We start from the raw sequence: 26,275 nt of genomic DNA on the forward strand, positions 1-26,275 counted from the left end.
CGTCCGACAGACTATAAATGAGGCCCTTGTGAGGAAGGGTATCTGTTTGCATGGTTACCCCCCCTCCAACATTGTGCCTGGTAAATGATGTGGTTTTGAATTGTAAGTGTCCTGGGCCCCTGATAAACAGGTTCCTAGGGCCACATCTCTTCCCCTCAAACTGTACCAAGTCTTGGCACTTCAGGATCCCTTGTACTTCACTATTAAATGGTACCCCTGGTACCTAGGGCATGGGTACTGAAGAGGGCCCCTCAGAGCTTCAGCAGCATTTGTGCCACTCTGGGAGGTCCCCCACTAGCCTCATGCAGACTGCCATTGCAAGTGCCTGACAAGGTGTAGGAAAGTACCATCTTGCCTGGCATGTTACCCCCATTTTTCACTGTATATATGTTGTTGGGAGGTCCCACACTAGCCTCATGCAGACTGCTATTGCAAGTGCATGACAAGGTGTACCCCAAAAGTTGCGAACTCTACCTGAGTGCCATGCCCACTACCACTGCATGCAGTATAGGTAAGACACCCCTCTGGCAGGCCTTGCAGCCCCAAAGCAGTGTACACTACAATACATGTGGGGCATAATAGCGCATGAACAAATCTGCCCCTACTGTGTCTTTGCAAAGCCCTTAAGACATAGTAAATGTAAAGGGAAGCCATAGCAAATACATGTGCTGGACACTGGTCACTACGAGTTCCCAGCTACATGATGATCTATCTGAACCCTGGGTTGTTTGGTATCAGACAACTCAGGATGGTAAAGTCACACTGATGCCAGTGTGGGATTTATCCTAAAATGTACCCAGAGGGCACCTTAGAGGTGGCCCCTGAAAAACCTAATAGCCCTGGCATGGTTGCTGACTGGTCTTAACCACCCTGCCACCGTCAGACACAAGTATGGAGACCCGGGGTGAGGAACTATGCTCTCAGGAACCAGAACAGTAAACCTTTCCTGGGTGGAGGTGTTACACCTCTTTCCCCAGGCAGGCACCCTGCACCAGCAGTCAGCTTCACAGGATTTATTGCCTTTGAAATCTGACCTTTGCCTGTGCTGCCGGCAGAAGATGGCCACCCAATGGTTTCTCCCCAGTTTGGGTGGGAAAACTAACAAGAAAACATTGCAAAGGTAGGGGGAGTGGCCACCCTCAGCCTGCACCACCCCTCAGGTGTGGCAGACAGGATGACCACTCTATTTCATTTTCCTCCATGACAGGAAAATAGCCAACCAGGAATAGGGATGTGACCCCAGTCTCACAGGAAGTGGTCACTTAGTGGGTGTAGCCACCCAGAGGTAAGTGGCCCATTGGAGATGTATTTACTCCTTCCCTGGACTACATCCAGGGTGGGAATGTGCATGAACAATGTTTGTGAATATGTACAAAGTTGTATATTTAGCAGCTTTTCATTACATCCCTGGTTTGCAAAGCTCACTCATTGTGAACAGATTAGTTCACACAAATGTGACACAACACTGATGCAGTTTCATATCTGAATCAATTGCATTACAGATTTAAAATCACAATTCCTGATTGAAAAAACATGAGTTTGTGCTCATACCACATGACATGTGAGCACTTAAGTGAAAATTGGGTGAGCAAATGGCTCTGTGAATCAGGCCGAGGGTGATTGGCCAGGAATCACAGTGTGGCTGAGAGGAAACGTAGAACTGGAACTCGGATATTCTCATCTAAAGCTGACTAGGTTGCCACCAGTCCATATATTTACTCAATGTAGGTATTATAATTAGGACATGTTGCCAGTCTCAGCAACAGCCCTGACATCCAGAGGCACTGACACTAGGTCAGGAGGCTACTGACATTGTGAAACACTGACAACTGGGACAGAGAGCCACTGACATTCGAGGACACTACCACTGAGAGACACTGACACTGGGACAGGAGGCCACTGACACTGGAGGACAATGACATTGTGAAATGCCTACTCTGGAGGACACTGGGATGGGGTAAACACTGACACTGGGAGACACACTGGGGCAGGAAACCACTGACACTGAAGGACACTGACACTGAGAGTCACTGTGACAGGAAACTAATGACACTGAGAGACACTGACACTGACCCTGCAGGTCACTGACACTGAGAGACACTGATACTGGAGGCCACTGAAACTGAGAGGCATTGACACTGGAGGACACTGACACTGAGAGATACTGGCACTGGGGCAGGAAACCACTGCCACTGGAGAACACTGACACTGAGAGATACTGACACTGGAGGCCACTGACAGTGAGAGATACTGACACTGGAGGACACTAACACTGAGAGACACTGACAGTGGAGGACACTGACACTGAGAGACACTGACACTGATAGTAGAGAATACTGACACTGAGAGACGCTGTCACTGGGAGGGGAGGCCACTGACACTGGAGGGCACTGATACAGAGACACTGACACTGGGACAGAAACCACTGACAAGGGAGAACACTAACACTGAGAGACACTGACACTGAGATACACTAACACTGAGAGATACTGCCACTGTCACTGACACTGGAGGCTACTGACACTGGAAGACACTGACACTGGCGGACACTGAGAGACACTGATACTGAAGGATGCTGACACTGAGAGACACTGACTATGAGTCAGGAGGCTACTGACACTGGAGGGCACTGACACTGATAGGCAATGACACTGGGACAAGAAGCCACTGACTCTGGAGGACAATAACACTGAGAGACACTGACACTGAGAGACACTGACACTGATAGTAGAGGATACTGACACTAAGAGGCGCTGTCACTGGGAGGGGAGGTCACTGACACTGGAGGGCACTGATACAGAGATACTGGCACTGGGACAGAAACCACTGACAAGGGCGAATACTAACACTGAGAGACACTGACACCGAGATACACTGACGCTGAGAGATACTGCCACTGTCACTGACACTGGAGGCTACTGACACTGGAAGACACTGACACTGGCGGACACTGAGACTTAAGGACGCTTACACTGAGAGACGCTGACACTGGGACAGGAGGCACTGACACTGGAGGACACTGACACTGAGAAACACTGTGAGACATTGACACTGGGACAGGAGGCACGGACACTTGAAGGCACGGACACTGAGAGACACTGACACTGGGACAAGAAGCCACTGACACTCAAGGACACTAACACTGAGAGACACTGACACTGGGACAGGAGGCCACTGACAATGGAGGACACTGACATTGAGAGACACTGCGAGACACTGACACTGGGTGCAGCAGGCCACTTACACTGGAGGACACTGGGACAGGAGAACACCGACACTGGGTGACACTGACACTCAGAGACACTGACACTGAGAGACACTGACACTCGGACAGGAGTCCACTGACACAGGAGGGCACTGAGACATGGGGCCACTGACAATGGAGGACACTGACATTGAGAGACACTTACACTGGGAGACACCGACACTGGGTGACACTGACACTGGGAGACGCTGACACTGGGTGACACTGACACTGGGTGACTTGGTTCTGGGAGCTGCTGATCCTGCAGCTGCCGGACAGTGGAAACCCCTGCCACTGGGGCAGTGAGACATGGACATTGGCTGAGACTTACACTGGGAGACACTAAAGTTGGGAGACACTGACAGTGGAAGCTGCTGACACTGAGCAAAGCTGACACAGAAGACAATGAAACAAGGGGGCCCTGGCACTGGGAACCACTAACACAGGGACAGGAGACAGTGATACAAGGAGACGATGATTCAGGAAGACTCTCATATTGGGAAAGGAAGACATTATCAGTGGCAGCAGATGGCACGGTCACTGAGAAATGCTGACACCTGACAGCCACACCCTCACAGTCGGAAATACTGGATAAGAGACACCACTTGGGCAGGGTGCCACAGTCAGTGGAGCAGGGAGACACTGAAGGCCTGATTTAGAGTTTGGGGGATGGGGTTAGTCCGTCATAAACATGACGGATATCCTGTTTGCCGTATTACGATCTCATTATATCCTAAAGACATTGTATTGTGGTGGGGGAGATATCATTCACGTTTGCAACTGAGTAACCCGTCCGCCAAACTCTAAATCAGGCCCTCAGTCACTGAGAAATGCTGACACCTGACAGCCACACACTCACAGTAGGAAATACTCAATAAGAGACACTGCTTGAGCAGGGTGGACAGGTGGGCACTGAGTATGAGACAGTGACATTGGGTCACCGAGACACTGGCAGTGGGAGGCACTGACATGACACACCGACACACTGAGAATGGGAAAGTAACCAGTGCTCGAAAAAAGTCACACTTCGCTGGCACAGGGAAAATCTGAAAGTGAGAGACACTAAGGTTAGAGAAGGAATACTCGATACTAGGATAGAGAGACATTGAGTGCACTTGGATATGTAAACATTGATGTTTAGAGACTTTAATGCTTGGACATGTGGACTTTGACACTTCACCAGTAGCATATTGACACTTGGAAGAGTGACATGGTCACTGGTGGACACTGAGACGTAACTAGGAGTACATTCACTAGGAGTGGCTGACACCAACACTAGGGCAGGGCATCAAGGACACTGTGACACACTGACACTGGTGCAAAGATCATGGACACTTGAACGTGCAGACACTGGCACTAGTAGAGACTGAGACTAGGGCTCAGAGATATTGGAAGTAACTGACACAAAAAAAAACATTCACTCTAGGACTGAAAGAGACTGACATTGGGAGATGCTGCCATTAGAAGAAAGAGACACTGATACTAGGAAAGACACACGGGTAGGCAGAGTAGGAGAAACTCAGGATAAGAAAATTTGACATGGGCTCTCTGACACTTATAGAGTGTGGCATTGTCACTGGGCGACCATTGACACTGAAGGAGGTACATGCTGGTGGAGATACAAACTAGGATAAAAAGAGCAATAAAGCAAACTGAAACTGGGACAAACTTTTTGTTATATGCAAAGAAAACAGGTCAATAAGTAGTACAAACGTCACGCTATGACATGAACCTTGATGGCCTGAAAAAAACAACCTTCACACAATGCCAATTCACTTGGGTTCACCATGGGCACTAACCTGAAGTAATAAATTGCCAAGAAAATTCAGATGGCCTGATACCAACTCTACTGAACAAGGAGCAGCCATTCCTTCCAGAAAGCAACTATAAAACTGCTGTTCAAGCCCTAGTACTCTTTCATAGTGGAAATGTGATAGGGAGACTCTGATAACTATACTGACCCATAAAAAGGGAAACCTTGTCACTGGGAAATGCTGACACTGGAACGAGTGGAACCTGGGTGTGGGAAACATTGACACCACGAGACACTGACTTTACAGTAGCAGATGAGAGAGTGAGACACACTGACACTGGGACAAGTGGACACTGACTATGGCACTTGCACTGGAGGACAGACACTGACACTTGGACAGGGCTGCACTGAGCTGACCATGGGACAGGGAACAGGGACACTTGGAGACAGTAACACTGAGTCAGGGAGACACTGACACTGGGACCCACCTCTCTTCAAGCTCTGGCATAGGAAAATCCATAAGGACCCAACTCTCTTACATGACACCTCCACGGAGAATCTATCAGATGTGAGTCTGCTAGTGCAAGACAACAGATTAATTTTTTTAAAAATTTATTCTGCAACATTATATAGTGCAAACTATGCCTGTAGAGTTTACTGGGGTTCGGTAAAAAAAACAAAAAAGGAAGTTTGACATTAGAGATTCTATAGGCAAATGAAGACCAAAAGCTATCTGATGAGAACATCTAGACATTTAAGGCCATATTTATGGCCTGGTTTGCATCTCTCTTGCACCATGGAATGAAGTGCAAGAGCGATGCAAACCTTAAGTGAGATTTACGAAGCCACGCAAGGCCACCACGCATTGCATTGTGTGGCTTCATAAATCTTGAGTAATGTAACGCAGCACAGATTGCTGCATTGCATTACTCTGTGCCAGGGAGACGTTTCCATGGGTGTTGCTTGGATGCTCCCCTGTAACATCCATGGATTTTGATGCATTCCCAGATTTACAAGAACTTAAAAACCGGGGAATGCGCCAAAAATATATGCTTCCTGAGGAGACACGTAACAAGGAGAAATATCTTAAGTTCTCCTATTTTGTTCCGCTTCCTATGTGGGCGGCATTCTGCATCACACATAAAAAAGAGGAAAAAGCCTTTCAGCATCATTTTTTTGCAGGAAGGTTCCTCTTCCTGTACAAAACAATCCTGCATGCAATGCAGGCACCCAGGCACCATGGTGCAAGGGTGCCTGCATTACCACCAGGCAGCCAAAAGGGTGCCAGCACTGGGGTAAAGGACAGGAATGCACCATATTGGATAAATACAGCGGCACATTCCTTCCCTTTCCCTGCCATGCAGGGCAGTGCAGCAGGATGACTTGCTGCTCCACCCTGCACCACAAAGCCCATAAATCTGGGAAGTAGTTTGCCTTTTCACTAGGGAGAACTGCCCATTGCCTTGGAGACACTCTGGTCCAGTCCAGGCTCATCTGCCATCCATGTTGCCCGAGATGAGATCTATGCAGCGATCGAGCAGCGTCTCATCCCAGCATCGGAACCGGTCAAGGCTGACTACTGGTACAAATGAGTTTATTGGAGGAAACTTTCAGCCTTCCTTATTGATCTGAGGACTGGAAGGGGCAATGAATATCAAAGGAGTGGTGATGTCATGTGACAGAAATGATGATCTGAAGTGCTGATGGAGCATTAGTTCGAGGAGAAGAGCTTGACCCAATTAGTGCTGTGTGCGCGTCAGAGGAAACATCACAAAGAGTTAAGTCAAAGTTTCAGGAAAGGTTTTCTCTAAGCCAGGAGTCCTTCACCCACAGTGATCTTCTAAGTAAGGAATCCCAGCTCAGGATAGTTAAACTGGAACTCCTGAGTCTTGCATAAATCCACAAACACGGAACACACCTAAAACACAATGATATACGAAAACAAATACAATGCAATGGGATGCAACAATTAGTGCATGTATGTAAGCATCATTTTTCCTTCCAATACGGCTGCCACATTTTGCTAATGACTTCATGTTCCAGACAAGGAATTAGACTGTAACTCAGTAGCCACATTGTTGTAGATGGTCCAAGGTAATATGTGGCATCCTCCATGAACATGATTAAACAAATTATGTTGTTATAGTTTATTTTCCTGCATCAGTGTGACCATGGACAGGGGCCTCGTCAAGTTTTTCTGGTAAAATGGATCATCTTTGCCTAAGTATATTTCACGGTGCACGGTACAGTGAGGCTGAGGAGGAAAGGTGAGGAGGCAGTATCCTGTGGTCCGTGTGATGGGCATGGTGCAGTGAGGCCGAGGAGGAAAGGCGAGGAGGCAGTATCCTGTGGTCCATGTGATGGGTGGGGTGCAGTGAGGCTGAGGAGGCAGTATCCTGTTGTCTGTATGATGGGCATGGTGCAGTGAGGCTGAGGAGAAAAGGTGAGGAGATGGTATCCTGTGGTCCGTGTGATGGGTAGGGTGCAGTAAAGCTGAGGGGGAGAGGTGTGGAGGCAGTATCCTGTGGTCTGTGTGATGGGCAGGGTGCATTGAGGCTGAGGAGGAAAGGTGAGGAGAGAGTATCTTGTGGTCCGTGTGATTGGAAGGGTGCAGTGAGACTGAGGAGCAAAGGCGAGGAGGCAGTATCCTGTGGTCCGTGTGATGGGCAGGGCGCAGTGAGGCTGAGGAGGCAGTATCCTGTGGTCTGCATGATGGGCATGGTGCAGTGAGGCTAAGGAGGAAAAGTGAGGAGGCGGTATCCTGTGGTCTGTGTGATGGGCAGGGTGCAGCGAGGCTGAGGAGGAGAGGTGAGGAGGGGGTATCCTGTGGTCTGTGTGATGGGCAGGGTGCAGTGAGGGTAAGGAGGAGAGGTGAGGAGGCGGTATCCTGTGGTCCGTGTGATGGGCAAGGTGAAGTGAGGCTGAGGAGGAAAGGTGAGGAGGCAGTATCCTGTGGTCTGTGTAATGGGCAAGGTGAAGTGAGGCTGAGGAGGAAAGTTGAGGAGGCAGTATCCTGTGGTCTGTGTGATGGGCAGGGTGCAATGTGGGTGAGGAGGAGAGGTGAGGAGGCAGTATCCTGTGGTCTGTGTGATGGGCACCGTGCAATGTGGCTGAGGTGGAAAGGTAAGAAGGTGGTATCCTGTGGGCTGTGTCATGGGCAGGGTGCAGTGAGGCTGAGGAGGGAAGGTGAGGAGGCGGTGTCCTGTGGTCCATATGACGGGCAGGGTGCAGTGAGGCTGAGGAGGAGAGGTGAGGAGGTGGTATCCTGTGGTCAATGTGATGGGCAGGGTGCAGTGAGGCTGAGGAGGAGAGGTGAGGAGGTGGTATCCTGTGGTCTGTGTGATGGGCAGGGTGCAGTGAGGCTGAGGAGGAGAGGTGAGGAGGTGGTATCCTGTGGTCCGTGTGATGGGCAAGGTGAAGTGAGGCTGAGGAGGAAAGGTGAGGAGGCAGTATCCTGTGGTCTGTGTAATGGGCAAGGTGAAGTGAGGCTGAGGAGGAAAGTTGAGGAGGCAGTATCCTGTGGTCTGTGTGATGGGCAGGGTGCAATGTGGCTGAGGTGGAAAGGTAAGAAGGTGGTATCCTGTGGGCTGTGTGAAGGTAAGGGCGCAGTGAGGCTAAGGAGGAAAGGTGAGGAGATGGTATCCTGTGGTCGGTGTGATGGGCAGGGTGCAGTGAGGCTGAGGAGGAGAGCCGTGGAGGCGATATCCTGTAGTCTGTGTGATGGGCAGGGTGCAGTGAGGCTAAGGAGGAGAGGAGAGGAGCTGGTATCCTGTGGTCGGTGTGATGGGCAGGGTGCAGTGAGGCTGAGGAGGGAAGGTGAGGAGGTGGTATTCTGTGATCTGTGTGATAGGCAGGGTACAGTGAGGCTGAGGAGGAGAGGTGAGGAGGCGGTATCCTGTGGTCTGCGTGATGGGCAGGGTGCAGTGAGGCTGAGGAGGAGAGGTGAGGAGGTGGTATCCTGTGGTCTGCGTGATGGGCAGGGTGCAGTGAGGCTGAGGAGGAGAGGTGAGGAGGCGGTATCCTGTGGTCTGTGTGATGGGCAGGGTGCAGTGAGGCCAAGGAAGAGAGGAGAGGAGGTGGTATCCTGTGGTCTGTGTGATGTGCAGGGTGCAGTGGGGCTGAGGAGGAGAGGTGAGGAGGCGGTATCCTGTGGTCTGAGTGATGGGCAGGGTGCAGTGAGGCTGAGGAGGAGAGGTGAGGAGGCAGTATCCTGTGGTCTGTGTGATGGGCACCGTGCAATGTGGCTGAGGTGGAAAGGTAAGAAGGTGGTATCCTGTGGGCTGTGTCATGGGCAGGGTGCAGTGAGGCTGAGGAGGGAAGGTGAGGAGGCGGTGTCCTGTGGTCCATATGACGGGCAGGGTGCAGTGAGGCTGAGGAGGAGAGGTGAGGAGGTGGTATCCTGTGGTCTGTGTGATGGGCAGGGTGCAGTGAGGCTGAGGAGGAGAGGTGAGGAGGTGGTATCCTGTGGTCTGTGTGATGGGCAGGGTGCAGTGAGGCTGAGGAGGAGAGGTGAGGAGGTGTTATCCTGTGGTCGGTGTGAGGGGCAGGGTGCAGTGAGGCTAAGGAGGAGAGGTGAGGAGGTGGTATCCTGTGGTCTGTGTCTTGGGCAGGGTGCAGTGAGGCTGAGGAGGGAAGGTGAGGAGGCGGTGTCCTGTGGTCCATATGACGGGCAGGGTGCAGTGAGGCTGAGGAGGAGAGGTGAGGAGGTGGTATCCTGTGGTCTGTGTGATGGGCAGGGTGCAGTGAGGCTGAGGAGGAGAGGTGAGGAGGTGGTATCCTGTGGCGGTGTGATGTGCAGGGTGCAGTGAGGCTGAGGAGGAGAGGTGAGGAGGCGGTATCCTGTGGTCTGTGTGATGGGCAGGGTGCAGTGAGGCTGAGGAGGAGAGGTGAGGAGGTGGTATCATGTGGTCTGTGTGATGGGCACCGTGCAATGTGGCTGAGGTGGAAAGGTAAGAAGGTGGTATCCTGTGGGCTGTGTCATGGGCAGGGTGCAGTGAGGCTGAGGAGGGAAGTGAGGAGGCGGTGTCCTGTGGTCCATATGACGGGCAGGGTGCAGTGAGGCTGAGGAGGAGAGGTGAGGAGGTGGTATCCTGTGGTGTGTGTGATGGGCAGGGTGCAGTGAGGCTGAGGAGGAGAGGTGAGGAGGTGGTATCCTGTGGTCTGTGTGATGGGCAGGGTGCAGTGAGGCTGAGGAGGAGAGGTGAGGAGGTGGTATCCTGTGGTCGGTGTGAGGGGCAGGGTACAGTGAGGCTAAGGAGGAGAGGTGAGGAGGTGGTATCCTGTGGTCTGTGTCATGGGCAGGGTGCAGTGAGGCTGAGGAGGGAAGGTGAGGAGGCGGTGTCCTGTGGTCCATATGACGGGCAGGGTGCAGTGAGGCTGAGGAGGAGAGGTGAGGAGGCGGTATCCTGTGGTCGGTGTGATGGGCAGGGTGCAGTGAGGCTGAGGAGGAGAGCCGTGGAGGCGGTATCCTGTGGTCGGTGTGATGGGCAGGGTGCAGTGAGGCTGAGGAGGAGAGGTGAGGAGGCGGTATCCTGTGGTCGGTGTGATGGGCAGGGTGCAGTGAGGCTGAGGAGGAGAGGTGAGGAGGTGGTATCCTGTGGTCAGTGTGATGGGCAGGGTGCAGTGAGGCTGAGGAGGAGAGGTGAGGAGGTGGTATCCTGTGGTCGGTGTGATGGGCAGGGTGCAGTGAGGCTGAGGAGGAGAGGTGAGGAGGCGGTATCCTGTGGTCGGTGTGATGGGCAGGGTGCAGTGAGGCTGAGGAGGAGAGGTGAGGAGGTGGTATCCTGTGGCCGGTGTGATGGGCAGGGTGCAGTGAGGCTGAGGAGGAGAGGTGAGGAGGTGGTATCCTGTGGTCGGTGTGATGGGCAGGGTGCAGTGAGGCTGAGGTGGAGAGGTGAGGAGGTGGTATCCTGTGGTCGGTGTGATGGGCAGGGTGCAGTGAGGCTGAGGAGGAGAGGTGAGGAGGTGGTATCCTGTGGTCGGTGTGATGGGCAGGGTGCAGTGAGGCTGAGGAGGAGAGGTGAGGAGGTGGTATCCTGTGGTCGGTGTGATGGGCAGGGTGCAGTGAGGCTGAGGAGGAGAGGTGAGGAGGCGGTATCCTGTGGTCGGTGTGATGGGCAGGGTGCAGTGAGGCTGAGGAGGAGAGGTGAGGAGGCGGTATCCTGTGGTCTGTGTGATGGGCAGGGTGCAGTGGGGCTGAGGAGGAGAGGTGAGGAGGCGGTATCCTGTGGTCTGAGTGATGGGCAGGGTGCAGTGAGGCTGAGGAGGAGAGGTGAGGAGGTGGTATCCTGTGGTCTGTGTGATGGGCAGGGTGCAGTGAGGCTGAGGAGGAGAGGTGAGGAGGTGGTATCCTGTGGTCTGTGTGATATGCAGGGTGCAGTGGGGCTGAGGAGGAGAGGTGAGGAGGCGGTATCCTGTGGTCTGAGTGATGGGCAGGGTGCAGTGAGGCTGAGGAGGAGAGGTGAGGAGGCAGTATCATGTGGTCTGTGTGATGGGCACCGTGCAATGTGGCTGAGGTGGAAAGGTAAGAAGGTGGTATCCTGTGGGCTGTGTCATGGGCAGGGTGCAGTGAGGCTGAGGAGGGAAGGTGAGGAGGCGGCGTCCTGTGGTCCATATGACGGGCAGGGTGCAGTAAGGCTTAGGAGGAGAGGTGTGGAGGTGGTATCCTGTGGTCGGTGTGATGGGCAGGGTTCAGTGAGGCTGAGGAGGAGAGGTGAGGAGGTGGTATCCTGTGGTCGGTGTGATGGGCAGGGTGCAGTGAGGCTGAGGAGGGAAGGTGAGGAGGCGGCGTCCTGTGGTCCATATGACGGGCAGGGTGCAGTGAGGCTGAGGAGGAGAGGTGTGGAGGTGGTATCCTGTGGTCGGTGTGATGGGCAGGGTGCAGTGAGGCTGAGGAGGAGAGGTGAGGAGGTGGTATCCTGTGGTCGGTGTGATGGGCAGGGTGCAGTGAGGCTGAGGAGGGAAGGTGAGGAGGCGGCGTCCTGTGGTCCATATGACGGGCAGGGTGCAGTGAGGCTGAGGAGGAGAGGTGAGGAGGTGGTATCCTGTGGTCGGTGTGAGGGGCAGGGTGCAGTGAGGCTGAGGAGGGAAGGTGAGGAGCCGGTGTCCTGTGGTCCATATGACGGGCAGGGTGCAGTGAGGCTGAGGAGGGAAGGTGAGGAGGCAGCGTCCTGTGGTCCATATGACGGGTAGGGTGCAGTGAGGCCAAGGAGGAGAGGAGAGGAGGTGGTATCCTGTGGTCTGTGTGATGTGCAGGGTGCAGTGGGGCTGAGGAGGAGAGGTGAGGAGGCAGTATCCTGTGGTCTGTGTGATGGGCACCGTGCAATGTGGCTGAGGTGGAAAGGTAAGAAGGTGATATCCTGTGGGCTGTGTCATGGGCAGGGTGCAGTGAGGCTGAGGAGGGAAGGTGAGGAGGCGGTATCCTGTGGTCGGTGTGATGGGCAGGGTGCAGTGAGGCTGAGGAGGAGAGGTGAGGAGGCGGTATCCTGTGGTCTGTGTGATGGGCAGGGTGCAGTGGGGCTGAGGAGGAGAGGTGAGGAGGCGGTATCCTGTGGTCTGAGTGATGGGCAGGGTGCAGTGAGGCTGAGGAGGAGAGGTGAGGAGGTGGTATCCTGTGGTCTGTGTGATGGGCAGGGTGATGGGCAGGGTGCAGTGAGGCTGAGGAAGAGAGGTGAGAAGGTGGTATCCTGTGGTCTGTGTGATGTGCAGGGTGCAGTGGGGCTGAGGAGGAGAGGTGAGGAGGCGGTATCCTGTGGTCTGAGTGATGGGCAGGGTGCAGTGAGGCTGAGGAGGAGAGGTGAGGAGACAGTATCCTGTGGTCTGTGTGATGGGCACCGTGCAATGTGGCTGAGGTGGAAAGGTAAGAAGGTGGTATCCTGTGGGCTGTGTCATGGGCAGGGTGCAGTGAGGCTGAGGAGGGAAGGTGAGGAGGCTGCGTCCTGTGGTCCATATGACGGGCAGGGTGCAGTGAGGCTTAGGAGGAGAGGTGTGGAGGTGGTATCCTGTGGTCGGTGTGATGGGCAGGGTGCAGTGAGGCTGAGGAGGAGAGGTGAGGAGGTGGTATCCTGTGGTCGGTGTGATGGGCAGGGTGCAGTGAGGCTGAGGATGGAAGGTGAGGAGGCGGCGTCCTGTGGTCCATATGACGGGCAGGGTGCAGTGAGGCTGAGGAGGAGAGGTGTGGAGGTGGTATCCTGTGGTCGGTGTGATGGGCAGGGTGCAGTGAGGCTGAGGAGGAGAGGTGGTGAGGAGGTGGTATCCTGTGGTCGGTGTGATGGGCAGGGTGCAGTGAGGCTGAGGAGGGAAGGTGAGGAGGTGGCGTCCTGTGGTCCATATGACGGGCAGGGTGCAGTGAGGCTGAGGAGGAGAGGTGAGGAGGTGGTATCCTGTGGTCGGTGTGAGGGGCAGGGTGCAGTGAGGCTGAGGAGGGAAGGTGAGGAGCCGGTGTCCTGTGGTCCATATGACGGGCAGGGTGCAGTGAGGCTGAGGAGGGAAGGTGAGGAGGCGGCGTCCTGTGGTCCATATGACGGGCAGGGTGCAGTGAGGCCAAGGAGGAGAGGAGAGGAGGTGGTATCCTGTGGTCTGTGTGATGTGCAGGGTGCAGTGGGGCTGAGGAGGAGAGGTGAGGAGGCAGTATCCTGTGGTCTGTGTGATGGGCACCGTGCAATGTGGCTGAGGTGGAAAGGTAAGAAGGTGGTATCCTGTGGGCTGTGTCATGGGCAGGGTGCAGTGAGGCTGAGGAGGGAAGGTGAGGAGGCGGCGTCCTGTGGTCCATATGACGGGCAGGGTGCAGTGAGGCTGAGGAGGAGAGGTGAGGAGGTGGTATCCTGTGGTGGGTGTGAGGGGCAGGGTGCAGTGAGGCTGAGGAGGGAAGGTGAGGAGCCGGTATCCTGTGGTCCATATGACGGGCAGGGTGCAGTGAGGCTGAGGAGGAGAGGTGTGGAGGTGGTATCCTGTGGTCTGTGTGATGTGCAGGGTGCAGTGGGGCTGAGGAGGAGAGGTGAGGGGGCAGTATCCTGTGGTCTGTGTGATGGGCACCGTGCAATGTGGCTGAGGTGGAAAGGTAAGAAGGTGGTATCCTGTGGGCTGTGTCATGGGCAGGGTGCAGTGAGGCTCAGGAGGGAAGGTGAGGAGGCGGTGTCCTTTGGTCCATATGACGGGCAGGGTGCAGTGAGGCTGAGGAGGAGAGGTGAGGAGGCGGTATCCTGTGGTCGGTGTGATGGGCAGGGTGCAGTGAGGCTGAGGAGGAGAGGTGAGGAGGTGGTATCCTGTGGTCGGTGTGATGGGCAGGGTGCAGTGAGGCTGAGGAGGAGATGTGAGGAGGTGGTATCCTGTGGTCGGTGTGATGGGCAGGGTGCAGTGAGGCTGAGGAGGAGAGGTGAGGAGGTGGTATCCTGTGGTCGGTGTGATAGGCAGGGTGCAGTGAGGCCAAGGAGGAGAGGAGAGGAGAGGAGAGGAGGTGGTATCCTGTGGTCTGTGTGATGTGCAGGGTGCAGTGAGGCTGAGGAGGGAAGGTGAGGAGGCGGTGTCCTGTGGTCCATATGACGGGCAGGGTGCAGTGATGCTGAGGAGGTAAGGTGAGGAGGCGTATCCTGTGGTAGGTGTGATGGGCAGCGTGCAGTGAGGCTGAGGAGGAGAGGTGAGGAGGTGGTATCCTGTGGTCGGTGTGATGGGCAGGGTGCAGTGAGGCTGAGGAGGAGAGGTGAGGAGGTGGTATCCTGTGGTCGGTGTGATGGGCAGGGTGCAGTGAGGCTGAGGAGGAGAGGTGAGGAGGTGGTATCCTGTGGTCTGTGTGATGTGCAGGGTGCAGTGGGGCTGAGGAGGAAAGGTGAGGAGGCGGTATCCTGTGGTCAGTGTGATGGGCAGGGTGCAGTGAGGCTGAGGAGGAGAGGTGAGGAGGCAGTATCCTGTGGTCTGTGTAATGGGCAAGGTGAAGTGAAGCTGAGGAGGAAAGTTGAGGAGGCAGTATCCTGTGGTCGGTGTTATGGGCAGGATGCAATGTGGCTGAGGTGGAAAGGTAAGAAGGTGGTATCCTGTGGGCTGTGTGAAGGGCAGGGCGCAGTGAGGCTAAGGAGGAAAGGTGAGGAGATGGTATCCTGTGGTCTGAGTGATGGGCAGGGTGCAGTGAGGCTGAGGAGGAGAGGTGAGGAGGTGGTATCCTGTGGTCTGTGTGATGGGCAGGGTGCAGTGAGGCTGAGGAGGAGAGGTGAGGAGGTGGTATCCTGTGGTCTGTGTGATGTGCATGGTGCAGTGGGGCTGAGGAGGAGAGGTGAGGAGGCGGTATCCTGTGGTCTGAGTGATGGGCAGGGTGCAGTGAGGCTGAGGAGGAGAGGTGAGGAGGCAGTATCCTGTGGTCTGTGTGATGGGCACCGGCAATGTGGCTGAGGTGGAAAGGTAAGAAGGTGGTATCCTGTGGGCTGTGTTATGGGCAGGGTGCAGTGAGGCTGAGGAGGAGAGGTGAGGAGGCGGTATCCTGTGGTCTGTGTGATGGGCAGGGTGCAGTGGGGCTGAGGAGGAGAGGTGAGGAGGCGGTATCCTGTGGTCTGTGTGATGGGCAGGGTGCAGTGGGGCTGAGGAGGAGAGGTGAGGAGGCGGTATCCTGTGGTCTGAGTGATGGGCAGGGTGCAGTGAGGCTGAGGAGGAGAGGTGAGGAGGTGGTATCCTGTGGTCTGTGTGATGGGCAGGGTGCAGTGAGGCTGAGGAAGAGAGGTGAGGAGGTGGTATCCTGTGGTCTGTGTGATGTGCAGGGTGCAGTGGGGCTGAGGAGGAGAGGTGAGGAGGCGGTATCCTGTGGTCTGAGTGATGGGCAGGGTGCAGTGAGGCTGAGGAGGAGAGGTGAGGAGACAGTATCCTGTGGTCTGTGTGATGGGCACCGTGCAATGTGGCTGAGGTGGAAAGGTAAGAAGGTGGTATCCTGTGGGCTGTGTCATGGGCAGGGTGCAGTGAGGCTGAGGAGGGAAGGTGAGGAGGCGGCGTCCTGTGATCCATATGACGGGCAGGGTGCAGTGAGGCTTAGGAGGAGAGGTGTGGAGGTGGTATCCTGTGGTCGGTGTGATGGGCAGGGTGCAGTGAGGCTGAGGAGGAGAGGTGAGGAGGTGGTATCCTGTGGTCGGTGTGATGGGCAGGGTGCAGTGAGGCTGAGGATGGAAGGTGAGGAGGCGGCGTCCTGTGGTCCATATGACGGGCAGGGTGCAGTGAGGCTGAGGAGGAGAGGTGTGGAGGTGGTATCCTGTGGTCGGTGTGATGGGCAGGGTGCAGTGAGGCTGAGGAGGAGAGGTGGTGAGGAGGTGGTATCCTGTGGTCGGTGTGATGGGCAGGGTGCAGTGAGGCTGAGGAGGGAAGGTGAGGAGGTGGCGTCCTGTGGTCCATATGACGGGCAGGGTGCAGTGAGGCTGAGGAGGAGAGGTGAGGAGGTGGTATCCTGTGGTCGGTGTGAGGGGCAGGGTGCAGTGAGGCTGAGGACGGAAGGTGAGGAGCCGGTGTCCTGTGGTCCATATGACGGGCAGGGTGCAGTGAGGCTGAGGAGGGAAGGTGAGGAGGCGGCGTCCTGTGGTCCATATGACGGGCAGGGTGCAGTGAGGCCAAGGAGGAGAGGAGAGGAGTTGGTATCCTGTGGTCTGTGTGATGTGCAGGGTGCAGTGGGGCTGAGGAGGAGAGGTGAGGAGGCAGTATCCTGTGGTCTGTGTGAAGAGCACCGTGCAATGTGGCTGAGGTGGAAAGGTAAGAAGGTGGTATCCTGTGGGCTGTGTCATGGGCAGGGTGCAGTGAGGCTGAGGAGGGAAGGTGAGGAGGCGGCGTCCTGTGGTCCATATGACGGGCAGGGTGCAGTGAGGCTGAGGAGGAGAGGTGAGGAGGTGGTATCCTGTGGTGGGTGTGAGGGGCAGGGTGCAGTGAGGCTGAGGAGGGAAGGTGAGGAGCCGGTATCCTGTGGTCCATATGACGGGCAGGGTGCAGTGAGGCTGAGGAGGAGAGGTGTGGAGGTGGTATCCTGTGGTCTGTGTGATGTGCAGGGTGCAGTGGGGCTGAGGAGGAGAGGTGAGGAGGCAGTATCCTGTGGTCTCTGTGATGGGCACCGTGCAATGTGGCTGAGGTGGAAAGGTAAGAAGGTGGTATCCTGTGGGCTGTGTCATGGGCAGGGTGCAGTGAGGCTGAGGAGGGAAGGTGAGGAGGCGGTGTCCTGTGGTCCATATGACGGGCAGGGTGCAGTGAGGCTGAGGAGGAGAGGTGAGGAGGCGGTATCCTGTGGTCGGTGTGATGGGCAGGGTGCAGTGAGGCTGAGGAGGAGAGGTGAGGAGGTGGTATCCTGTGGTCGGTGTGATGGGCAGGGTGCAGTGAGGCTGAGGAGGAGATGTGAGGAGGTGGTATCCTGTGGTCGGTATGATGGGCAGGGTGCAGTGAGGCTGAGGAGGAGAGGTGAGGACGTGGTATCCTGTGGTCGGTGTGATAGGCAGGGTGCAGTGAGGCCAAGGAGGAGAGGAGAGGAGAGGAGAGGAGAGGAGAGGAGGTGGTATCCTGTGGTCTGTGTGATGTGCAGGGTGCAGTGAGGCTGAGGAGGGAAGGTGAGGAGGCGGTGTCCTGTGGTCCATATGACGGGCAGGGTACAGTGATGCTGAGGAGGTAAGGTGAGGAGGCGTATCCTGTGGTAGGTGTGATGGGCAGGGTGCAGTGAGGCTGAGGAGGAGAGGTGAGGAGGTGGTATCCTGTGGTCGGTGTGATGGGCAGAGTGCAGTGAGGCTGAGGAGGAGAGGTGAGGAGGTGGTATCCTGTGGTCGGTGTGATGGGCAGGGTGCAGTGAGGCTGAGGAGGAGAGGTGAGGAGGTGGTATCCTGTGGTCTGTGTGATGTGCAGGGTGCAGTGGGGCTGAGGAGGAAAGGTGAGGAGGCGGTATTCTGTGGTCGGTGTGATGGGCAGGGTGCAGTGAGGCTGAGGAGGAGAGGTGAAGAGGCAGTATCCTGTGGTCTGTGTAATGGGCAAGGTGAAGTGAGGCTGAGGAGGAAAGTTGAGGAGGCAGTATCCTGTGGTCGGTGTTATGGGCAGGGTGCAATGTGGCTGAGGTGGAAAGGTAAGAAGGTGGTATCCTGTGGGCTGTGTGAAGGGCACGGCGCAGTGAGGCTAAGGAGGAAAGGTGAGGAGATGGTATCCTGTGGTCGGTGTGATAGGCAGGGTGCAGTGGGGCTGAGGAGGAGAGGTGAGGAGGCGGTATCCTGTGGTCTGAGTGATGGGCAGGGTGCAGTGAGGCTGAGGAGGAGAGGTGAGGAGGTGGTATCCTGTGGTCTGTGTGATGGGCAGGGTGCAGTGAGGCTGAGGAGGAGAGGTGAGGAGGTGGTATCCTGTGGTCTGTGTGATGTGCATGGTGCAGTGGGGCTGAGGAGGAGAGGTGAGGAGGCGGTATCCTGTGGTCTGAGTGATGGGCAGGGTGCAGTGAGGCTGACGAGGAGAGGTGAGGAGGCAGTATCCTGTGGTCTGTGTGATGGGCACCGGCAATGTGGCTGAGGTGGAAAGGTAAGAAGGTGGTATCCTGTGGGCTGTGTCATGGGCAGGGTGCAGTGAGGCTGAGGAGGGAAGGTGAGGAGGCGGCGTCCTGTGGTCCATATGACGGGCAGGGTGCAGTGAGGCTTAGGAGGAGAGGTGTGGAGGTGGTATCCTGTGGTCGGTGTGATGGGCAGGGTGCAGTGAGGCTGAGGAGGAGAGGTGAGGAGGTGGTATCCTGTGGTCGGTGTGATGGGCAGGGTGCAGTGAGGCTGAGGAGGGAAGGTGAGGAGGCGGCGTCCTGTGGTCCATATGACGGGCAGGGTGCAGTGAGGCTGAGGAGGAGAGGTGTGGAGGTGGTATCCTGTGGTCGGTGTGATGGGCAGGGTGCAGTGAGGCTGAGGAGGAGAGGTGAGGAGGTGGTATCCTGTGGTCGGTGTGATGGGCAGGGTGCAGTGAGGCTGAGGAGGGAAGGTGAGGAAGTGGTATCCTGTGGTCGGTGTGAGGGGCAGGGTGCAGTGAGGCTGAGGAGGGAAGGTGAGGAGCCGGTGTCCTGTGGTCCATATGACGGGCAGGGTGCAGTGAGGCTGAGGAGGGAAGGTGAGGAGCCGGTGTCCTGTGGTCCATATGACGGGCAGGGTGCAGTGAGGCTGAGGAGGAGAGGTGTGGAGGTGGTATCCTGTGGTCGGAGTGATGGGCAGGGTGCAGTGAGGCTGAGGAGGAGAGGTGAGGAGGTGGTATCCTGTGGTCCATATGACGGGCAGGGTGCAGTGAGGCTGAGGAGGAGAGGTGAGGAGGTGGTATCCTGTGGTCGGTGTGAGGGGCAGGGTGCAGTGAGGCTGAGGAGGGAAGGTGAGGAGCCGGTGTCCTGTGGTCCATATGACGGGCAGGGTGCAGTGAGGCTGAGGAGGGAAGGTGAGGAGGCGGCGTCCTGTGGTCCATATGACGGGCAGGGTGCAGTGAGGCCAAGGAGGAGAGGAGAGGAGGTGGTATCCTGTGGTCTGTGTGATGTGCAGGGTGCAGTGGGGCTGAGGAGGAGAGGTGAGGAGGCGGTATCCTGTGGTCTGTGTGATGGGCAGGGTGCAGTGAGGCTGAGGAGGAGAGGTGAGGAGGTGGTATCCTGTGGTCTGTGTGATGGGCAGGGTGCAGTGAGGCTGAGGAGGAGAGGTGAGGAGGTGGTATCCTGTGGTCTGTGTGATATGCAGGGTGCAGTGGGGCTGAGGAGGAGAGGTGAGGAGGCGGTATCCTGTGGTCTGAGTGATGGGCAGGGTGCAGTGAGGCTGAGGAGGAGAGGTGAGGAGGCAGTATCCTGTGGTCTGTGTGATGGGCACCGTGCAATGTGGCTGAGGTGGAAAGGTAAGAAGGTGGTATCCTGTGGGCTGTGTCATGGGCAGGGTGCAGTGAGGCTGAGGAGGGAAGGTGAGGAGGCGGCGTCCTGTGGTCCATATGACGGGCAGGGTGCAGTAAGGCTTAGGAGGAGAGGTGTGGAGGTGGTATCCTGTGGTCGGTGTGATGGGCAGGGTTCAGTGAGGCTGAGGAGGAGAGGTGAGGAGGTGGTATCCTGTGGTCGGTGTGATGGGCAGGGTGCAGTGAGGCTGAGGAGGGAAGGTGAGGAGGCGGCGTCCTGTGGTCCATATGATGGGCAGGGTGCAGTGAGGCTGAGGAGGAGAGGTGTGGAGGTGGTATCCTGTGGTCGGTGTGATGGGCAGGGTGCAGTGAGGCTGAGGAGGAGAGGTGAGGAGGTGGTATCCTGTGGTCGGTGTGATGGGCAGGGTGCAGTGAGGCTGAGGAGGGAAGGTGAGGAGGCGGCGTCCTGTGGTCCATATGACGGGCAGGGTGCAGTGAGGCTGAGGAGGAGAGGTGAGGAGGTGGTATCCTGTGGTCGGTGTGAGGGGCAGGGTGCAGTGAGGCTGAGGAGGGAAGGTGAGGAGCCGGAGTCCTGTGGTCCATATGACGGGCAGGGTGCAGTGAGGCTGAGGAGGGAAGGTGAGGAGGCAGCGTCCTGTGGTCCCTATGACGGGCAGGGTGCAGTGAGGCCAAGGAGGAGAGGAGAGGAGGTGGTATCCTGTGGTCTGTGTGATGTGCAGGGTGCAGTGGGGCTGAGGAGGAGAGGTGAGGAGGCAGTATCCTGTGGTCTGTGTGATGGGCACCGTGCAATGTGGCTGAGGTGGAAAGGTAAGAAGGTGGTATCCTGTGGGCTGTGTCATGGGCAGGGTGCAGTGAGGCTGAGGAGGGAAGGTGAGGAGGCGGAATCCTGTGGTCGGTGTGATGGGCAGGGTGCAGTGAGGCTGAGGAGGAGAGGTGAGGAGGCGGTATCCTGTGGTCTGTGTGATGGGCAGGGTGCAGTGGGGCTGAGGAGGAGAGGTGAGGAGGCGGTATCCTGTGGTCTGAGTGATGGGCAGGGTGCAGTGAGGCTGAGGAGGAGAGGTGAGGAGGTGGTATCCTGTGGTCTGTGTGATGGGCAGGGTGCAGTGAGGCTGAGGAAGAGAGGTGAGGAGGTGGTATCCTGTGGTCTGTGTGATGTGCAGGGTGCAGTGGGGCTGAGGAGGAGAGGTGAGGAGGCGGTATCCTGTGGTCTGAGTGATGGGCAGGGTGCAGTGAGGCTGAGGAGGAGAGGTGAGGAGACAGTATCCTGTGGTCTGTGTGATGGGCACCATGCAATGTGGCTGAGGTGGAAAGGTAAGAAGGTGGTATCCTGTGGGCTGTGTCATGGGCAGGGTGCAGTGAGGCTGAGGAGGGAAGGTGAGGAGGCGGCGTCCTGTGGTCCATATGACGGGCAGGGTGCAGTGAGGCTTAGGAGGAGAGGTGTGGAGGTGGTATCCTGTGGTCGGTGTGATGGGCAGGGTGCAGTGAGGCTGAGGAGGAGAGGTGAGGAGGTGGTATCCTGTGGTCGGTGTGATGGGCAGGGTGCAGTGAGGCTGAGGATGGAAGGTGAGGAGGCGGCGTCCTGTGGTCCATATGACGGGCAGGGTGCATTGAGGCTGAGGAGGAGAGGTGTGGAGGTGGTATCCTGTGGTCGGTGTGATGGGCAGGGTGCAGTGAGGCTGAGGAGGAGAGGTGGTGAGGAGGTGGTATCCTGTGGTCGGTGTGATGGGCAGGGTGCAGTGAGGCTGAGGAGGGAAGGTGAGGAGGTGGCGTCCTGTGGTCCATATGACGGGCAGGGTGCAGTGAGGCTGAGGAGGAGAGGTGAGGAGGTGGTATCCTGTGGTCGGTGTGAGGGGCAGGGTGCAGTGAGGCTGAGGAGGGAAGGTGAGGAGCCGGTGTCCTGTGGTCCATATGACGGGCAGGGTGCAGTGAGGCTGAGGAGGGAAGGTGAGGAGGCGGCGTCCTGTGGTCCATATGACGGGCAGGGTGCAGTGAGGCCAAGGAGGAGAGGAGAGGAGGTGGTATCCTGTGGTCTGTGTGATGTGCAGGGTGCAGTGGGGCTGAGGAGGAGAGGTGAGGAGGCAGTATCCTGTGGTCTGTGTGATGGGCACCGTGCAATGTGGCTGAGGTGGAAAGGTAAGAAGGTGGTATCCTGTGGGCTGTATGACGGGCAGGGTGCAGTGAGGCTGAGGAGGAGAGGTGAGGAGGTGGTATCCTGTGGTCGGTGTGAGGGGCAGGGTGCAGTGAGGCTGAGGAGGGAAGGTGAGGAGCCGGTGTCCTGTGGTCCATATGACGGGCAGGGTGCAGTGAGGCTGAGGAGGGAAGGTGAGGAGGCGGCGTCCTGTGGTCCATATGACGGGCAGGGTGCAGTGAGGCCAAGGAGGAGAGGAGAGGAGGTGGTATCCTGTGGTCTGTGTGATGTGCAGGGTGCAGTGGGGCTGAGGAGGAGAGGTGAGGAGGCGGTATCCTGTGGTCTGAGTGATGGGCAGGGTGCTGTGAGGCTGAGGAGGAGAGGTGAGGAGGTGGTATCCTGTGGTCTGTGTGATGGGCAGGGTGCAGTGAGGCTGAGGAGGAGAGGTGAGGAGGTGGTATCCTGTGGTCTGTGTGATATGCAGGGTGCAGTGGGGCTGAGGAGGAGAGGTGAGGAGGCGGTATCCTGTGGTCTGAGTGATGGGCAGGGTGCAGTGAGGCTGAGGAGGAGAGGTGAGGAGGCAGTATCCTGTGGTCTGTGTGATGGGCACCGTGCAATGTGGCTGAGGTGGAAAGGTAAGAAGGTGGTATCCTGTGGGCTGTGTCATGGGCAGGGTGCAGTGAGGCTGAGGAGGGAAGGTGAGGAGGCGGCGTCCTGTGGTCCATATGACGGGCAGGGTGCAGTAAGGCTTAGGAGGAGAGGTGTGGAGGTGGTATCCTGTGGTCGGTGTGATGGGCAGGGTTCAGTGAGGCTGAGGAGGAGAGGTGAGGAGGTGGTATCCTGTGGTCGGTGTGATGGGCAGGGTGCAGTGAGGCTGAGGAGGGAAGGTGAGGAGGCGGCGTCCTGTGGTCCATATGATGGGCAGGGTGCAGTGAGGCTGAGGAGGAGAGGTGTGGAGGTGGTATCCTGTGGTCGGTGTGATGGGCAGGGTGCAGTGAGGCTGAGGAGGAGAGGTGAGGAGGTGGTATCCTGTGGTCGGTGTGATGGGCAGGGTGCAGTGAGGCTGAGGAGGGAAGGTGAGGAGGCGGCGTCCTGTGGTCCATATGACGGGCAGGGTGCAGTGAGGCTGAGGAGGAGAGGTGAGGAGGTGGTATCCTGTGGTCGGTGTGAGGGGCAGGGTGCAGTGAGGCTGAGGAGGGAAGGTGAGGAGCCGGAGTCCTGTGGTCCATATGACGGGCAGGGTGCAGTGAGGCTGAGGAGGGAAGGTGAGGAGGCAGCGTCCTGTGGTCCCTATGACGGGCAGGGTGCAGTGAGGCCAAGGAGGAGAGGAGAGGAGGTGGTATCCTGTGGTCTGTGTGATGTGCAGGGTGCAGTGGGGCTGAGGAGGAGAGGTGAGGAGGCAGTATCCTGTGGTCTGTGTGATGGGCACCGTGCAATGTGGCTGAGGTGGAAAGGTAAGAAGGTGGTATCCTGTGGGCTGTGTCATGGGCAGGGTGCAGTGAGGCTGAGGAGGGAAGGTGAGGAGGCGGTATCCTGTGGTCGGTGTGATGGGCAGGGTGCAGTGAGGCTGAGGAGGAGAGGTGAGGAGGCGGTATCCTGTGGTCTGTGTGATGGGCAGGGTGCAGTGGGGCTGAGGAGGAGAGGTGAGGAGGCGGTATCCTGTGGTCTGAGTGATGGGCAGGGTGCAGTGAGGCTGAGGAGGAGAGGTGAGGAGGTGGTATCCTGTGGTCTGTGTGATGGGCAGGGTGCAGTGAGGCTGAGGAAGAGAGGTGAGGAGGTGGTATCCTGTGGTCTGTGTGATGTGCAGGGTGCAGTGGGGCTGAGGAGGAGAGGTGAGGAGGCGGTATCCTGTGGTCTGAGTGATGGGCAGGGTGCAGTGAGGCTGAGGAGGAGAGGTGAGGAGACAGTATCCTGTGGTCTGTGTGATGGGCACCATGCAATGTGGCTGAGGTGGAAAGGTAAGAAGGTGGTATCCTGTGGGCTGTGTCATGGGCAGGGTGCAGTGAGGCTGAGGAGGGAAGGTGAGGAGGCGGCGTCCTGTGGTCCATATGACGGGCAGGGTGCAGTGAGGCTTAGGAGGAGAGGTGTGGAGGTGGTATCCTGTGGTCGGTGTGATGGGCAGGGTGCAGTGAGGCTGAGGAGGAGAGGTGAGGAGGTGGTATCCTGTGGTCGGTGTGATGGGCAGGGTGCAGTGAGGCTGAGGATGGAAGGTGAGGAGGCGGCGTCCTGTGGTCCATATGACGGGCAGGGTGCATTGAGGCTGAGGAGGAGAGGTGTGGAGGTGGTATCCTGTGGTCGGTGTGATGGGCAGGGTGCAGTGAGGCTGAGGAGGAGAGGTGGTGAGGAGGTGGTATCCTGTGGTCGGTGTGATGGGCAGGGTGCAGTGAGGCTGAGGAGGGAAGGTGAGGAGGTGGCGTCCTGTGGTCCATATGACGGGCAGGGTGCAGTGAGGCTGAGGAGGAGAGGTGAGGAGGTGGTATCCTGTGGTCGGTGTGAGGGGCAGGGTGCAGTGAGGCTGAGGAGGGAAGGTGAGGAGCCGGTGTCCTGTGGTCCATATGACGGGCAGGGTGCAGTGAGGCTGAGGAGGGAAGGTGAGGAGGCGGCGTCCTGTGGTCCATATGACGGGCAGGGTGCAGTGAGGCCAAGGAGGAGAGGAGAGGAGGTGGTATCCTGTGGTCTGTGTGATGTGCAGGGTGCAGTGGGGCTGAGGAGGAGAGGTGAGGAGGCAGTATCCTGTGGTCTGTGTGATGGGCACCGTGCAATGTGGCTGAGGTGGAAAGGTAAGAAGGTGGTATCCTGTGGGCTGTGTCATGGGCAGGGTGCAGTGAGGCTGAGGAGGGAAGGTGAGGAGGCGGCGTCCTGTGGTCCATATGACGGGCAGGGTGCAGTGAGGCTGAGGAGGAGAGGTGAGGAGGTGGTATCCTGTGGTGGGTGTGAGGGGCAGGGTGAAGTGAGGCTGAGGAGGGAAGGTGAGGAGCCGGTATCCTGTGGTCCATATGACGGGCAGGGTGCAGTGAGGCTGAGGAGGAGAGGTGTGGAGGTGGTATCCTGTGGTCTGTGTGATGTGCAGGGTGCAGTGGGGCTGAGGAGGAGAGGTGAGGGGGCAGTATCCTGTGGTCTGTGTGATGGGCACCGTGCAATGTGGCTGAGGTGGAAAGGTAAGAAGGTGGTATCCTGTGGGCTGTGTCATGGGCAGGGTGCAGTGAGGCTCAGGAGGGAAGGTGAGGAGGCGGTGTCCTGTGGTCCATATGACGGGCAGGGTGCAGTGAGGCTGAGGAGGAGAGGTGAGGAGGCGGTATCCTGTGGTCGGTGTGATGGGCAGGGTGCAGTGAGGCTGAGGAGGAGAGGTGAGGAGGCGGTATCCTGTGGTCGGTGTGATGGGCAGGGTGCAGTGAGGCTGAGGAGGAGATGTGAGGAGGTGGTATCCTGTGGTCGGTGTGATGGGCAGGGTGCAGTGAGGCTGAGGAGGAGAGGTGAGGAGGTGGTATCCTGTGGTCGGTGTGATAGGCAGGGTGCAGTGAGGCCAAGGAGGAGAGGAGAGGAGAGGAGGTGGTATCCTGTGGTCTGTGTGATGTGCAGGGTGCAGTGAGGCTGAGGAGGGAAGGTGAGGAGGCGGTGTCCTGTGGTCCATATGACGGGCAGGGTGCAGTGATGCTGAGGAGGTAAGGTGAGGAGGCGTATCCTGTGGTAGGTGTGATGGGCAGCGTGCAGTGAGGCTGAGGAGGAGAGGTGAGGAGGTGGTATCCTGTGGTCGGTGTGATTTGCAGGGTGCATTGAGGCTGAGGAGGAGAGGTGAGGAGGTGGTATCCTGTGGTCGGTGTGATGGGCAGGGTGCAGTGAGGCTGAGGAGGAGAGGTGAGGAGGTGGTATCCTGTGGTCTGTGTGATGTGCAGGGTGCAGTGGGGCTGAGGAGGAAAGGTGAGGAGGCGGTATCCTGTGGTCGGTGTGATGGGCAGGGTGCAGTGAGGCTGAGGAGGAGAGGTGAGGAGGCAGTATCCTGTGGTCTGTGTAATGGGCAAGGTGAAGTGAGGCTGAGGAGGAAAGTTGAGGAGGCAGTATCCTGTGGTCGGTGTTATGGCAGGGTGCAATGTGGCTGAGGTGGAAAGGTAAGAAGGTTGTATCCTGTGGGCTGTGTGAAGGGCAGGGCGCAGTGAGGCTAAGGAGGAAAGGTGAGGAGATGGTATCCTGTGGTCGGTGTGATGGGCAGGGTGCAGTGGGGCTGAGGAGGAGAGGTGAGGAGGCGGTATCCTGTGGTCTGAGTGATGGGCAGGGTGCAGTGAGGCTGAGGAGGAGAGGTGAGGAGGTGGTATCCTGTGGT

The sequence above is a fragment of the Pleurodeles waltl genome, chromosome 3_2 (assembly GCF_031143425.1).
Source record: "Pleurodeles waltl isolate 20211129_DDA chromosome 3_2, aPleWal1.hap1.20221129, whole genome shotgun sequence".
Classification (NCBI taxonomy): Eukaryota; Metazoa; Chordata; class Amphibia; order Caudata; family Salamandridae; genus Pleurodeles; species Pleurodeles waltl.